This window comes from Mandrillus leucophaeus, unplaced genomic scaffold (assembly GCF_000951045.1).
Source record: "Mandrillus leucophaeus isolate KB7577 unplaced genomic scaffold, Mleu.le_1.0 Scaffold382, whole genome shotgun sequence".
Lineage (NCBI taxonomy): Eukaryota > Metazoa > Chordata > Mammalia > Primates > Cercopithecidae > Mandrillus > Mandrillus leucophaeus.
The window spans coordinates 1641850-1655877 of record NW_012104054.1 but is presented as its reverse complement, the minus strand read 5'-3'; positions in this window follow the sequence as shown (position 1 = coordinate 1655877).

Genomic DNA, 14028 nt, shown 5'->3' with positions numbered 1-14028 from the left:
AAACTCATTGGTAGCTTGATGGGGATGGCATTGAATCTATAAATTACCTTGGGCAGTATGGCCATTTTCACGATATTGATTCTTCCTATCCATGCACATGGTATGTTCTTCCATTTGTTTACGAGGGACACTTGTTTAACGTCTGAGAGCTGAAACAAGAAGGCAGAGCGTTGCCCTGTTCAGCCTCAGCTAGGAACATGCACATTGGGTGACTCAAAATTTGCTGCTCTGCACATGCCCATGAGTGACCTTGAAAGCACTTGAGTGTTGATTTTGGGATTACAGAGAAATTTTAGCCAGTAGGTGAATTCACAAATAGGAAATATGTAATAATGCCATCAACTCTATTTTGATGAGGCAGGCAGTAGCCAGCCATTAACAAGATTTCAGCAGTGGAATAATGCAATGAGTTATATTTAGGAAGCCAGCTTGGTTATCCATTCACTCAATTATCAATCGTTTAAAGAAAACTCACTGTGTATTAGAAGGTGCACAGAGTGCTTGGAATACAAATGAATAAATATGGTGCCTGCCCTTAAGGAAATTACAGGTAAGCAGAAGCAGTCTAAGGGAGAAGTCTGGGCTGGCGATGGGAAGGATGAGGCTATCAAAAGTCTTATTGCCAGAATAACTCTTAAGGTGATGAGGACCTGGTATTGCAAAGTGACTGTGGGAGTGAGGAGGGAGGGCAAACACAAAGAGCATTAACTGGTTTATATTTTTGCTTGACTATTACAGTGAGGAAGAACTCCTATACATTTCATATTTAAGGCTGAGGAAGGGTATGCAAAAAAAAAAAAAAAAGAAAGAAAAAGTATGAAAGTATGTGCTTTTGCTCCAGTGAAAGAAGATAGTTTCCTCAAAGTGGGAGGCTTGTAGAGGGAAGTCATCAGGATTGTTGTTTGCTTCAACTCTCATTATTTTAAAATTCAGAATGATACAAATTACATTATGTAAAATTAAGAATGAAATAAACCAAAACCAAAAGATTAGATTTACTGCTGCCAGTGGAACACACAAGTTTTCCAGGTTCCAGATATCTTATTGGTTTCTATTTAAATCAGCTCTGAAAAATCTAGTAACAAAAATCTGTATGTTTACCTCATATACTAACATCGTCCGTCTACAATAATCCAAGTTCAGCAGCAAAGTGCTTAACTGTTAACCTTTTCTTGGTAGATTCATGTTGCTTTGTTTTCTATTTTCTGATTTTGGGGAATATATTTTCTCTTGTGTTTAGAGAAATAAGTTTATCATATCTGGATTTATTAATTAATAACATTCTCCTTATACTGCTTTGGGGCAGCTTTGGAAGAAGCTTACGGTTCTGTGGGATCTGTTACCACTTGGTCTGATCTGTTACCTCTTTGTCCCAAAGAGCTTCTCCTCTTCCTTGGCAGGCTCATGAGTTGGTTGGGTGTTCATTTTGACTCAAGTAAATTCACCAAATAATCATCTGCTCTCTGAGTGCCAGGCACTGTGCTGGGCCTGGGGATGAGAAAGATGTAAACGTTCTTATTGCCAAAGAATTAACAATTATCGAAGGCTAAGGGAGTCTTCAGGCATTAAATTTTGCTTAGTGCTTTACCTTGCAGATATTAACCTCTCATTGCCAATGTGAAAGGTGAAAGGAATAGAAATGTGAGTGGTAGAGCAAGAACAGGCCACCTACTTGGCCAAGGCTCTGCTTTCAGATGCCTCTAAGCACCTCTTAAACTCATTGGGTAACAAAGACTTTCAAAATCCAACCTTTGTAATGAGAAAGAAATCAAATTCTGGAAGAAATGTGAATCAAGGCAAATACCTTCACTGAAAGCATTTCCCCACTTCTCTCATTTGCTTTTTTTCTTCTCCAAAATGCCTATCCCATGAAAATACTCCTTCTCTACTTCATACCATGAACACTTTCTTGTTAGGAAATAAACAGCAAACAAACTCAATGCATTGACAGGGTATTATTGGTAATACAAGTGCACATGCAGAAGCATAACAATAAGAAGACATTTCAGGTTTCTCTTGAGGGTTACTATGCAGGGAAGAGTTTGGTAAGGGAGTGTTCCACACAGCATTGTACTTGTGGATACATGCTCAGGGTTATCTTGTCCTTGTTAACCTGGAGAATAAATTCTCATACCCTCCCTTAGCTTTTATTACCAGACAACATGGTCTTTGTTTTAATAAGTATCTGTGACTCTAAAGGATCATTCTAGGAACGTCACAATTCCAATGTGTTTTGAAGGTCATGACACCAAAATTTTATAAATGCAATATTGTGGGGGCTGTTGAGAAATGAGGATAATAGGCTGATTTAGTCATATGCCTCTTCGTGTAATTGCTGAAAGCAAGATGAAATCATTTTGTTGCATCTGTGGAATATGATGGGACCTGTCTGCTGCAGGAAAGGGAAGGCAGCTGCCTGTGGGTGTGGCATGAGGAAGGAAGGAGCTGCCCACTCTAATGATGGGTCTTTCTGGTCGCAAAGTCTCATCCTTTCGGTCCTAAGAGTAGAACACTGGGGTAAAGTCATTGCCTCTTGAAGGACTAGTTAAAGCAGAAATTCCCTGCTTTGTGGAATTGGTATAATTGTAAAGGATTGTTGCGTGTATGAAATGAGATGATCCATGTAATGTACATTGTTTAATTGTGTATATATTAGCTGCTGCTATTACTTTTAACATTATTATCATTCTTATTATATGCAGCAGAAGCCCTTGCACTGACTATCAGGGTCTAAAGAATTTGTTGGTCAAACCTCACCTCCTCTAAGTGGTGACTCTTTGTTCTGACTGAGCCCCATGGCATTGGTGCAAGTCACTTGCTAACACAGGGGTGCAGTTGCGTTCAAATGAGTCATGTGGATGTCCTGTATTTTTCACTTTTGATAATTAGATGGAGAAAAATTAATATGGAATAATATAAAGCCTAATAAGTCATATTCCACTTCTGAGAAATGTGTTTTGGTTAACAAACTCTTTTCTAAGGTATAAATGAACTGGGTTTCATTTTTTTCATCTAGAGTTTGATAACCAAGATCAGATAAGGCACGAGGATGTGCTGATGCCTAGAGTGTGTAGGAAGGGGAATCTTGCACTTGGGACCATTGGTGAAAGGCTGACTTTGTTTGGAGGAATGGCCTGGTGGAGTGCCAGCCCCTGGGTGCCTGCAGGACCAGGCTGGTAAGAAGGAGGTAGGAAGGTGAGGGAGTGTATCTTGCTGAGGGCAGGTGAATGGCTCATGTGGCACTGAAATTCCCCAGCAGGCCGCCTGTAGCTGGATATGGGATAGGTTGCCAGTGCCTGGGGTGAGATGTCAAGACTAGTTTGGAAAGCTGAAATTTAAAAATGTATCATATTTTTGGCCAGCTCAATGTCTTCTAATCCAGCTTCTGCCATTTATTCCAGCTCAGCAGTCTCTCTTCCCTCAGACTTGACTTCTTTTTCCGAAGTTAAAATAGAAAAGAAAAATAGAAACCATGAAAAAAGAGAAGAGCATTTTCCTCCTTTGCCTACTGGAAAAGTCGATCTGATTTCTAGGTCTCTTACCTCTCTACCTTTTTCATCTTTATTATGTACATAAGCCAGGGCTTTTAAAGCCTCTGCCTGGAAATGCTTAGGGCCTTTTGTATTTTTTTTTTCAAATTGATCTCTTATGAAGAAGTACCACCCCTCCCCTAACTGCTAATAGGATTAGTGTACTTAAAATTAATATTCTAGCCTCTTCTAAATACAGAAGTGAAGATAGCAAATTATCTTTCTATTATATTTTTATACTTCCATGAAAAATCATAAGTTCCCTTTAGTTACGTAAACAGAGGCATCTGTTATGTTGAGGAAAGGATCCCAGGAGTCTTTGGATTTTATGAAGACAGCTTTTCTCTGTATTCCCTTGGTATGCAGTTCTCTTACGAGAACTAGTTGGGATTAACGGACGAATTAGAAAAATAAAATAGATATGAATGTGTTTGTACCTCAGACTGGTGAAGTGAGTCAGACCAGTTATATTCCCAAGGGGATTATGAAAGTTTTTCTTAGGGCACCTGAGTAAGTACTTGGATGAAAACCAAGAAAGTGCCACATACTGTTGATGCCAGGTTCTCAGTGGGCATTCCTGTAGACAACTGAGAAATGTAGCTGGTCAGGAGAACATACCCAGTGTTTTTGTCAACTTGGAGAGCGAGATCAGTTTAATTCTTATTAAACATCTAACATATGGAAGGCATGCCCATCTCATGAGGGCATTGGGAGGTGGCAAGGGGAATTGTTCTCTTTCCTCACCTCACAATGCCCCCTTTCCCAGCCCTTCTCCTACCTGTACCCTAACACTTGTGATTTCCACACGAAGAGGAGCTTTGTCCATCTTGTTCACTGTTGAATCCTCAGTGCTTAGAACAATGTCCAGCACCCAGAAAGCACTCAATAAATTACCCATTTAAAATTGATAAATGAATTAACTTAAACTGGGAAAAAATATTGAAGTTGTTGAATGACAGACTTAGGACCTTAGAGAGATCTACTAGAATTATAAGTTGAATCTACCATGATAAAATGTAATGGGGAAAAAGTGAAAAACCCCTCCCTTAGGTCAAAAATCAACTGTACAATGCCTAGATGAAGAGATACAACTTGGCAATACCTTATATGAAAATGTATTTGATAGTAAACACAACATAAATCAGAAATGTGCTATGATTGGGATAAAAATTTAATACGATTGTAGGCCATGTTAATTAAGATATAGTATCTAGAGTAGAGGAGGTGATAGCACTTGTCTTCTTTATGTTGATATCAGGTGTTACTTGGAGTACTATATTCTATTCTTCTATTGTGGATACTAAACTCAAAAAAAGGTGTGAGAAATTAAGGGTGTATTTAATGGAGACTAGTCAAGATCATGAGGGGACTCAGAAAGTGAAGGATAATTGGTAACGTTGAGGACAGCTTTAGGCAGCCCAAGAGAAGGTTCGATGAGCTTCAACCTCCATGTATCTGAGGAGGAACTATTCTTTGGAAGAAGTATCATATTTGTTCTTTGTGTTTTCAGGGACCAAACCTAGGGCAGATGTGTGGAGGTTTCAGGAAGACACACGTCATCTCATCAAAAAGAAGGACGTCAAGGTTTGTCTGAGCTGCACTGAGCTCCGTGGAGAGTGAGCCTTCTGCTTCTGGAAGTTTTCAAACAGGTTACAAAAGACTGCAGGCTCAAGTACCCAGTTGAACCTGAGGATCTGTCGGATATATTCAGTAGAGATAAGTCATGTGGGCAGATGGGGCTGCTAGGAGAAATCGCATGTTTCATTGATTTCAGGACCAGCCCAACATTAGAATTCTTTCTCTTGAACTGCACTGCTGGGATACAATTTAAGAGTACTCTCATTTACCTGGTCTGCCTCTGTGAAACCTGCGTAATGTAACTGAGATCACCCGGAATTTGTAAGTAGATGCAATTATTCATTTAACAACTATTTATTGAGCACTGGCTCTGTGTACTGAAGTACTTGCTAGAGGTTGAGGTAGAATAATAAACAAGATTCATTTCCTGTCTTTAGGAACCTTAAAGGTATAGTGCCCACAGGACCTCTGCTCTAAACACTAATATTTCAGCTTGGAGGCTCCATTCTCAGACTTGACTGAGCATTTGGTTCACTGCCTTGTATAATTTGTGTGCTTATTGGTTCTGCACATGGACTAACATTTCCTTGAATTCGGGGATTGTTTCTCATTGTTTAACTTCAGCACAATCTCAAAGTACAGTGGTTGGCATAATAGCAGGTATTCAATAAATGTTTGTATAAACAAAACAAACTATACAGATCACTGCCCTGCAAATGAGTTGAGAACAAGAATATATCCTGGGAAAGTTTGGTGAAGGGATAGTGTCTTAAAAAGCTGAAGAAATCATTAAAAAGTCTTCTAGGCCTTGGGGATGAGGGCAGGAATGGGGTGGGGATTGGGTGGGAGTTGACAAATCCAGATTGGGTCAAAGGATGATGAAATTGACCACAGAACCACTAGACAGGCCATGACAACAGCCTGGGTTATGGGAGATGGGTAATGTTGGTCTTTACTAAGGGGTCGCACCAGCCTTGGGAATCACTTAGTCTAACATATCATTCGGTACCAAATCACACATATAGGAATGGGTTATGGAAATGTCAGAACTTCCAGTTGAGTCATTTAGAGAGAGGAAGAGGAGCGAGTAGTTTCAGAGAGGTCTGAAGCTTGGTTTTAAGTTAGGGAAGTGCTTTTCTTATTGCAGGGAATGTGGCTGGGCTCAGAGGGTCAATTCAGAACAAAAGGGGAGTCTGCCTGCTGAAAGATGTGAGGTTAATTCTAATAAGCAGCATTTGGAAGAAGCTGAAGATCCTACAGGATCTGGAAGCCAGGTCTCCCTAGGACAAAGGGTCTGCTCAGTGTGGTCTAGCTTTCAAAAGAGACAAGACTGTGGCAAGAAGAAATCAGAACTGCCAAGCTGAGCCAGCCAGGTTGATCCAGATGGACACTTACACTTGAATAAACAACGTGCTTTTCTTCTTAATCAATGTTTATATTTTGAATTTTATTTTATTTTCTCACATTTTTAAACATTCATTTTTCACAACCAGACTTAGTGAGTCTTTTTATGAGAGTGTGTGGGGCTACTAGGAGCATGATCTCTGGGGTATGGAGACACATTTTTATGTCTGACATTTAGATCTGTCACTTGTTTGCTGGGTGTCCTTGAGCAAGTTTCTTCACCTTCCTAAGCTTTAGTTTCCTTGTTTGTAAAGTAAGGGTGATGATAATACTTACCTCATAGATTTCTTGAGAGAATTAAAAAATGTCTGTAAAGTGTTACCATAGCATTTGAGTTCCATAAATGTCAACTCTGTGGTTATTGATGTTACTAAGGTGAAGAGGCAAGAGGGCACTGTGATGATTGTTGCCTCCAAGCTGAAAGAAAGACATCCTCATATTTGAGAAGGAAGAAGAGATAAGAAATTCTGCTTTGGGCATGTCGAGTTTAATGAGTCAGTGGGAAATCCAGGTTGAATAGGAGTCCAGAAGTCAGGAGAGGATGGGGCCAAATATTTGAATATATGCATCGAAATGCAGAGGTGGTGAGTAAAATAAAATAGAAAGGGAGAAGGATCTGGTCTCTATATTCAAGGGTTATCAGAAGAGAGTGACTAAGAAGGAGATCAGAAGGAACAGTTAGAAATAGATGAGAACCAGGATAAAGGCATATTGAGAAAGTCAAAGGATGGATGTTTGATTATGGAAGAAGTGGCCAAGGGAGATAAAAGTAAGCCAAGGCTGGAGGTGGCCTTAGATTTAGCAATGATTGTACCTCTTGTTTCCCTTATTAGGGCAGACAAGGGAGCAGTCATAGCAAAAACCAAACTGTTGTAGATTGAAAAATAAAGAAAAGGTAAGACATTCATAATATATGAAGAAAAAAATCAGATTAAAAATCGTATGTCTGGCTGGGTGCAGTGGCCCATGCCTATAATTCCAGCACTTTGAGAGGTTAAAGTGGGAGGATTGCTTGTGCCCAGGAGTTTGAGACAAGTCTGAGTAGCGTGGTGAGACCCTATTTCTACAATAAAAATGAAAATGAAAATTAGCCAGATGTGGTGGTTCACACCTGTAGTCCCAGCTACTCTGGAGGCGGATGTGGGAGAAATGCTTGAGCCCCACTGTGGTGAGCCATGATAGCACCGCTGCCTCCACCCTGGGCAACAGAGTGAGACCCTGTCTCAAAAAAAAAAAATCATTTGCCTATTATAACCCATTTTTATTAAAAAATGAAGTTAAAAAAAGAAATATTTGCATGGGGGTTGTTATTTAAAGCATAACTATTTCTTTTCTAATATCACTTGCTGACTGCTTGTAAAGACTGGAGGGCTAAGCTTCCCCTAGACTATGATTTTCACTTCTGTGCTACTTATACCTGCTTTGGACTTGCAGACCTTGCCTCTGGTGTTCTCTCTGCTCTATACTTGATGACCGAACTCTGCTTCCAGTGCCTGCTTTTTGGTGCTCTCCAAAGACTGAGCAATTACACAGCTCTGGCTCTTTCTGCTTCAGGCTGCTTTAGAAATGTATTCCACACATCCCACTTGACCCCTGGGACACAGATTCCGGCATAAGAACGTGCCTGTGCCAGCCTGCCCCAGGAGGCAGGTGCACACGCTCTTAGGAGTTATATGATGAAAATATGTATGTTTCTGCAGAAGTATTGCTCATTAGCAAATCGAAGCCCCAGCAAAATTGGTTACTGTAGGAGATAATGTTCCCACAAAATCACTTCCCACTTTTCCATGCTGAGTCATGTCCTCGTTTCATTTTCTCAGGCAGGTAACAACTCCTGTCAATGTCACAGGACATTTTTTTCAGAAATCACTGATTGGAGAGTTTTATACACTTGAAGATAAGTTACGTTTTAAAGCTCAGTCATGAGAGAAGAAGGAAGCCAGGAGTTGATGGGAATAAATGTTTCCACTCACCTCAAGCCTTCACAGCACCCCCACTGGTTCATGTGACTTTGGATGAATCCCCAGCCTTTCATTCTGTCATCTGTAAAAGGGAATTGTGATGTCAACTTTACCTGTTGTGAGAAACGCATGTGTTAGTGGTTCAAAGGGCTAACAGAGCTGATTGTCCTTAGTAAACAGTCTTCAATTCTGCCTCATTTTACTCCCAGAAAGTATCTCATCTTTTTCCTGACTGAGAAGCTCGTCATGAAAAGGGAAATGCTTAAGAAAATATAACCATTTAGTATGAATTGTAATCTCCAACTCAAAATGTTTCTTTACTCTTAGGCTTCCTCCCGCTCTTGTGTGATGCTTAGGCCAGCCTGCTGCTACCTTCTCTTGGATTCTGGAAGGTGTAATATTTTTGAAAAACTATCCTATGGCTTTTTTTCCTATGGTACTTTCTCCTCTTTGTCTCTTACTTGCCTCCATGTAAATAACTAGCCCATATGTATTGCCTCGGCAGAGAGAAAAAGCTTTGTTGGTGCTTTGGTTTTTTCATTAGGGCTTCGAACAGGAGTGAGGCCAAGACAGAAGTGGCTTGGAAAATAGGGAGGAAAACTTCTCACGGATGGCCTCCCCAACGAGGAAGGATTCCTTGGGCTATCAGAATAAGAAATAAATGAGAAAAGGCAAGGAAGCTTGGGGGGGTCCCTGAAAAAGGTCCTGTGCCAAGCTGGAGGCTTTGGCAATAACTCCAGATAGCTTGGGGGATCTGAGGAGAGAGAGCCTATGCCTCATTTCCCTTCAGAGCAGCTGGTGAGAGAAGGGAAAACGGCTCTGCCATGCGGCTCTAACCAGATGGGATGTTAGACAGCTCCTAGAGTTTCTCACACCATATTATTATGAGGGAGCAGCAAATGACATCTTTGCATCCAAGAATGGTGGAGAAGGAGTTCCTGAAGGGACTGTGCTGGTGGAAACCAAGGACATGTTTTCAGGCGCCCAGATGGACCAGCCACTGAGGGGGATGTGTGATCGGAGATGGGACAGCAGATGCCAGTGTGAAATGACTCTGAGGTTCAAATGCAAGTGCTTCTTCAATTGTCCACTCCCATCACACACATGTGCACGTACACACTAGCCACACACATGCACGTCAACCACACACACGCACATCAACCACACACACATACATACCTTAGCACTAGGTAAGATTGAAGAATTTAAATGGAAAAAAAACTTGGAGAGAATTAGGTTACATTTCTACTACCTCAGTGGGATAGGGACTCAAGAAAGAGATTGGTTTCTGAAACAAATAAAGCTGTATTTCTAACATATCAGAATTTGTAGACTAAGATGCTTCCTACACTTGATTAGCTGTTCTTTCTTCTTTTAATCTTTTCTCTTCTTTGTTTCTGCTGTTATCCATCTCTGTTACTTTCCATAGCGTCTTCTCTCTTGACCTACATATGTGTGCAGGCCTTTTCTAACATTAATGCCAAAAAATAGTAAAGCACAGATCCCCAGTTCTCCCTGATGCCATCTGTTTGCAGCTCACTAGGACCAATCTCATTGTTTTCTTGACTCCTGTTTGTTTCAGTTGCTGTAAGAAGCCCAAGACTTCTTCTGTTCTCCCTTTATCTTCCATGCTTTTCATGTAATTCTGCACATACCGATTTTGTACCCTGTCCAACCCCTCCCCAACTCCTGAAATCTTTCACTGGACCCTCAGGGACTCATGGAATATCATAGTCAAACCTTTGTAGCACCAGCTGTTTGGATTCCTGTGCTGATCATTTGCCTGCTTGTTTTCGGCCCATTTCCCACTTTTCCTCTCCTCTGCTCTCTATTACAGGTGACAGAGCTCGTCAAAAGCTCCGTTGTCACCTGGCTGCCATCTAGGCTCAGAAAATAGAAAGCACTGGTGGAACATTAACGAGCGGTGGCAAAGGAGAAACAGGGCATTCCTCCCCATCCTCTCCACATGAGCCTCTCGCAGTGTCTTCTCTTTCGTTCTGGTTCCTTCTGGATGAACTTCCTCTGTGGTCCCAGCTTCCACTTGGTTTCAGGTCCTGCCAGGTGGCTGAGCTCCTGGGCGTGGAACCGTCTCCTCCTTCTCTGGGCTTTCCAGACAAATCACTGACAGTGCCCTTCTACTCTGAATATATATATATATTTTTTTGAGACGGAGTATCTCTCTGTTGCCCAGGCTGGAGTGCAGTGGCCAGATCTCAGCTCACTGAAGCTCCCCCTCCCGGGTTTACACCATTCTCCTGCCTCAGCCTCCCAAGTAGCTGGGACTACAGGCGCCCGCCACCTCGCCCGGCTAGTTTTTTTGTGTTTTTTTTTTTTTTTTAGTGGAGACGGGGTTTCACCGCGTTAGTCAGGATGGTCTCGATCTCCTGACCTTGTGATCCGCCCGTCTTGGCCTCCCAAAGTGCTGGGATTACAGGCTTGAGCCACCGCGCCTGGCCTCCTCTGAATATTCTTTACTGTACCTCTTTGGGCTTCTCAATTCTTCCAATAACTTTTATTAATATAACCAATTCTTTGAGTAAAATAAACTGTCTGATGTGGGTTATTTTCTCCTGATTGGACCCTGACACAGTTTTGTTTACCTTCCTGCTCTGACTAAAAGATCTTTTTTGAGGATCCTACTTCCCCTGTAGCCCTTTCCTTTGGTGACATTTTTTTCCCCCCTTCTTGAAACTCTAGTTCCACTGAGTCTAGATATGGGTTAGGTGCCCCTCGTTGTTTCTTACTACCATTTTCAGACTGTTCTTCTTCCATTCTACCCCAAACTCTTCGAACTTTGAGTCTCACTTCATCACACTATATCTTCTACTCCTCTTCATCTCTGGTCCTTGGATTATTTGTTTCTGGATGAATTTAGCTACTGGCTCTTTATTACACTCTTCAATACTATTCCTGTCTCAATTCTTAGTGATTTCAACAAAAATCACGACACAAATGATTCCTTCAACACTGCCTTTTCCATTGATGGAACTCCCCTACAAAGATGATATTGCTCTGTATTCTACCTTAAGTACTCATTTCCCTGGTAATATCCTAGGCCTTATTATTCCCAACGACTGCAACCCCTTCATAATCTCAATTTTATATATGCCACCCTCTGATCTCTTTCTCTAGTGCCCTACATTTCTAGCTAACTCTCTTTAGTACCTGAACTCCATCTATCCCTTGATTCCAGCATGGATTTCAGTGTATTGGTTCTTCTACCTTTTCACTATTTATTATTCCTTATGTCTTTATTTCTTTCTTTATCCAGATTAAATTCCATGTCAATTATTACTCACTCCCATGTATACAGCCTCAAATACCTCAAGCCCCTCTCTTGCTTTATTATAACTTGACAGAACCTCAATCCTGATTAAAACCCATTTTCTGCCTACTCTGCCCCTGAATCTGAGCAACTTCATACACCCGGGCAAAAACACAGCCACTGGGTCAGGAACATTTCTATCAAGAGGCCCTTAGTGCTGACTGAGAAAAGACTACATTTTCTTAGCCATTCACTTGTCCTCTATTCCAGATGATTGTTTTATGCTTTCTCCTCTCTCCTCCAACCTCATGGCAGTCATGGAGGTATGTCACTCAGATCTCCTGCTGAGAGTATCTGTGGGGCACAGGTGATGGACAGCCTCTAGCTGCTGCATATTTGGGTTTACTGCGGCATTCATACGAAGGCCATTTTTCCCCTGGACTTCTCCCAGCCAGTGATTGGTGGGAGCACTAGAACCAGGCCACTCCTATCCAACATGAGACTGCTTTAATGGGATCCTTTGCTTTGGGACACTTCATTGGCCTGGTGAGACGTTTTCAGAATTGTACTTCAGTCTAAGTCTCTTTCTCCTTCCTCTCTTATTTCAAAGCTGGGAGATTTGGATTGAAGTTTGAAGACTCTTTCTGCATCTCTTGCTTTCTCCCCCATTATTATTCATGGATGTTTCCCCAATGAATCTCTTTGTATCTACTTCTATCTTGATACCTGCTTCTTGGAGGATCAGAACTAGTCTTCAATACTTGAATGCTGTCTCCCAATGTTCCCTCTTCACTGAAGATTTTGTCTTTTAAATCAATAAGAAAATCGAAACCATCAAATTAGAATTTCCACAAAATTCCCACACCTTATTTATTCAGCTATCGGGACATGTTTCCTTATATCCTGTCTTTTCACTTGTAACCATAGATGACATATCCATTTTATTATGTACAGGCCAACCTCTCCACTTAGGCACCGGATTCCACCCCAACTTGATACTTAAGGAAGTATCTCCAGTAAGTTTTTTCTCTTGTGTACATCTCCTCTCTTTTCTATATCATTAATTACCCCTCTCTACTATATCATTCCTATCAGCAAAAAGCATGGTATTGTGCCACACACCCTAAAAAATACTTTCTTGATCCTACTTTTTCCTCTCCCTACTAGCACATTTTACCTTCCTTTTTACCTAAACTGCTGAAATGTATTCTTTTTTCCTTTTGTAGTATTTCTATACTTACAGTTTCTCTCCTCCCAATCTTTTAAATGCAACTCAACCTCGTTTTTACTTACTCTACCGAAACTGCTCTTGTTGAAGTTAGCAACAGCCTCTACATGCTTAGATTCAAAGGCCAATTTTAATGACCTATCCATAGTACTTGATACGGTTGATCACTCCCTCCTATTTCTTTATTTATTAACATCCAGGACACTGTATTTTTTTGGTTTACCTCCTTTCTCATTATTTATTTCACTCTCCTGCTGGTTTCTCATATGCTTCTTGGATTTTTTTTTGTTTATTTGTTTTTTAGTGACAGTGGAGTGCTCCAGAGCTCTCTGCACTCACTCACTTGATGATCTCGTTCAGACCCATGGATTATTTATCTAGCTACTGACAAATCACATCTCCAGCCTGAACTTCCTTGAATTCCAGACTTACATATCCATCTGCCTACTTGTTATGTCTAGTTGAATACCTTATAGATATCTCAAACTTGGCACGTCCCAAGCCAAAACCGTCATCTTCTCCTACACCTATGCAAATGCACCACAAACAAAACTGGCTTCACTACAGTCATTGACTTCTTAGTTAATGGCATTTCCATTTGTCCAGCTGCTTGGATCTGAAACATTGGAGATTTTCTAGACACTTCTCTTTCTGTCACACTCAATGTCCCATCTATCAGAAAATCTTTGTGGCTCTATCCTTAAAATACATCTAGAACCCAACAAACTTTTACCACCTTGATTGCTGCCATCCAGTCCTCCTCTCATCAATCATCCCTCATCTGAATTATTGCAACATCCTCTAATTGTTCTCCCTGCTTCAGCTTTTATTTTGCTAACAGTATTTTAAGAGATTCTTTTAAAATGCAGGTTTGTCATACCACTCTCTACTTAAAACTCTCTAATAATCCCCATTTCCTCCAGAGTAAAATCAGAGTTTTACTGAGAAGCTGAGAAGTGCCACAGTTGTGGAGGTTCTGAGTCACCACAGAAAGTCTTTACAATGGCCTAAACACCCTCCATAACATTGGCCTGCATCACCTTGGTATATCACTGACCTTAG